We start from the raw sequence: 3,386 nt of genomic DNA on the forward strand, positions 1-3,386 counted from the left end.
TTTTTTTTTTTTTTTTTTTAAGATTTTATTTATTTATTTGACAGAGACAGACACAGTGAGAGAGAGAACACAAGCAGTGGGAGTGAGAGAGGGAGAAGCAGGCTTCCTGCGGAGCACGGAGCCCGATGTGGGGCTCGATCCCAGGACCCTGGGATCATGACCTGAGCCGAAGGCAGACGCTTAACGACTGAGCCACCCAGGCGCCCCTCTTTTTGGTTTTTTTTTAAAAGATTTTATTTATTCATTTGAGACACAGAGATACAGAGACAGAGAGAGAGCATGAGCAGTGGGAGAGGCAGAGGGAGAGGGAGAAGCAGACTCACCGCTGAGCCAGGAGCCCGATGTGGGGCTCGATCCCAGGACCCTGGGACCATGACCTGAGCTGAAGGCAGATGCTTAACCATCTGAGCAACCCAGGCGCCCCTGAGCTGGACTCTTACCCGACTGTGCCACCCAGGCGCCCATAGGGCTCCCTCTTGATGTTGCACATTGTATGGCTATGGACAAATGTATAATGATATGTATTCGCCATTATAGTATCACATAGGGTATTTTTCGCTGCCCTCAAAATCCTCTGTGCTCCAGCTATTCATCCTCCCTCCCCCCAACCCCTGGCAACTGCTGGTCTTTTAACTGTCTCCATAGTTTTGCCTTTTCCAGAATGTTCTATAGTTATATAGTATGTAGCCTTTTCAGATTGGCTTCTTTCACTTAGTAATATGCATTTAAGTTTCCTCCATGACTCTTCGTGGCTTGATAGCTCTTTTCTCTTTTTTTTAAATTTAGTACTGGATAATATTCCATTGTCTGGATGTACCACAGTTTACTTGTCCATTCCCCTACTGGAGCACATCTTGGTTGCTTCTCGTGGCTTTTTATTAATGGTCTGACATGCATTTTGAGAGGCGAGGTGTGAGCATGGGGCATTCATTCAAGAGACCTAACAATGGACATTCCAAGTACACGTGTTGCCTTCTGTCAGGCGGATTCCCTAGTGAATTTAAAACAGCCACTGGGACCACCTTCAACACTGCAAAGACCCGGAGGGGGAAATGGACCGACGGTGCCATCTAGTGGTTGGTTGTGGCAGCGGCGTGAAGAGCCCGAAGAAGCGAGGGAGACAGAGCCCAGCAGCTCTGGTGTTGCGAGGTGGGGCCCCCCACAATGGGATGCAGTGTCCCAGGCCCAGATTATTCCCCAAAGTAGGCATAGCCAGCTGAGAAAAGCCAGAAGGCCGAGTGATAGCATTTGCATCATGTGGGTGCATTGGCTAGACCCCGAGCTGCATGGGTATAGTGGGGACCAGTTGATGTGTGAGAATTTCACTGAGACATAGGGCCCTGACCCTTATGTGGGATGCTATCCCATCTCCCCCTCCATGTTCTATGTGAAAGTGTCCCCTGAATCTCCCCTCAATTTTCTGCTGGCACAGGAGTGGTTACTCCATACGGCAATCAAGTAATGGAGTGTTGTGTCCCTTCTAGAAGGAACTAGAAAAACAAGTGAATGTGAGTAGCATCTAAGAGGCTGTTGGAACAAGGGCTGTATAGACTATATTCGGCAGATTATAACAACAGGGTACTGGCCAGTGGACGATTGAATGGCCAGCATCATTTCAGCTGTGTTAGGGATAGGACCTTAGTTGACCATCGATTAAGGTCGCAGCAATTCACAATGAGGTGCTGTTTGTACTTTCTGGGTTGAAAAGCAAAGTAAGCTGGGCTGTTAAATGGAGAAAGAGTGGACCCTTCTCTTAATACACCTTGTGTAATGGATCTCGTCCTTGAAGTCCCTGTTTTGATGAAGACTGGGCCATATTAAACAATGTTAATGGGTCCAATCTGATGAGGCCAATAGTGAGGGGCAAATTTTTTATTTTATTCCAAATAGAACTTCAATCCCATAATGGGAAATCCTGGGGGAAAGGAAGCCAGAACCACTGGAATAATAAGGTAGCTTGTCCACACTCTATTTTATGTGTGATAATGTCCTAGAGGACATAAGGAGTTCCGCCTTTAAATTCAGTGGGATCTTCAGGATCCAGGATCAATTAAGACCAAAAACGTTGCTTGGTGTGCACAGACCAATGGACCACCATGTTTGTATAGCACGATTGTCCCCAGTAGTGCCCAGGGCCCAGGGGCTTGTTGTGTCCCTAACAAGGCTGGATTAGTTGCCTGAGTTCAGAGGCTACAATGGGGGTCCTACACCTTGAAGATTTGGGTTTGGGGAGAGAAAGTTGGATGTTCTTTATAACCTATTCTAAGAGAGCCTGGAGCTCCGGGGTTCTTTTTTTTTAGTAAAGATTTTTTTTAAAAAGACAGAGAGAGAGAGAGACAGTGAGAAAGGGAACACAAGCAGGGGGAGGGGGAGAGGGAGAAGCAGGCTTCCTGGGATCATGGCCTGAGCCAAAGGCAGATGTTTAATGACTGAGCCACCCAGGCACCCCAGATTTTTTTTTAAGTAGGCTCTGCGCCCAGTGTGGAGCCCAGCTCAGGGTCTGAACTCATCATGACCCTGAGATCAAGACGTGAGCCAAGATCAAGAGTTGGATGCTTCAGAAGTCAGTGGCATTCCTATACACCAACAACAAGTCAGAAGAAAGAGAAATTAAGGAGTCGATCCCATTTACAATTGCACCCAAAACCATAAGATACCTAGGAATAAATCTAACCAAAGAGGCAAAGGATCTGTACTCAGAAAACTATAAAATACTCATGAAAGAAATTGAGGAAGACACAAAGAAATGGAAAAACGTTCCATGCTCATGGATTGGAAGAACAAATATTGTGAAGATGTCAATCCTACCTAGAGCAATCTACACATTCAATGCAATCCCCATCAAAATACCATCCACTTTCTTCAAAGAAATGGAACAAATAATCCTAAAATTTGTATGGAACCAGAAAAGACCCCGCATAGCCAGAGGAACGTTGAAAAAGAAAAGCAAAGCTGGCGGCATCACAATTCCGGACTTCTAGCTCTATTACAAAGCTGTCATCATCAAGACAGTATGGTACTGGCACAAAAACAGACACATAGATCAATGGAACAGAATAGAGAGCCCAGAAATGGACCCTCAACTCTATGGTCAACTAATCTTTGACAAAGCAGGAAAGAATGTCCAATGGAAAAAAGACAGTCTCTTCGACAAATGGTGTTGGGAAAATTGGACAGCCACATGTAGAAGAATGAAACTGGACCATTTCCTTACACCACACACAAAAATAGACTCCAAATGGTTGAAAGACCTCAGTGTGAGACAGGAGTCCATCAAAATCCTAAAGGAGAACACAGGCAGCAACCTCTTCGACCTCAGCCGCAGCAACTTCTTCCTAGAAACATCGCCAAAGGCAAGGGAAGCAAGGGCAAAAATGAACTATTGG

Source organism: Phoca vitulina, unplaced genomic scaffold (assembly GCF_004348235.1).
Source record: "Phoca vitulina isolate PV1807 unplaced genomic scaffold, GSC_HSeal_1.0 scaffold100, whole genome shotgun sequence".
Lineage (NCBI taxonomy): Eukaryota > Metazoa > Chordata > Mammalia > Carnivora > Phocidae > Phoca > Phoca vitulina.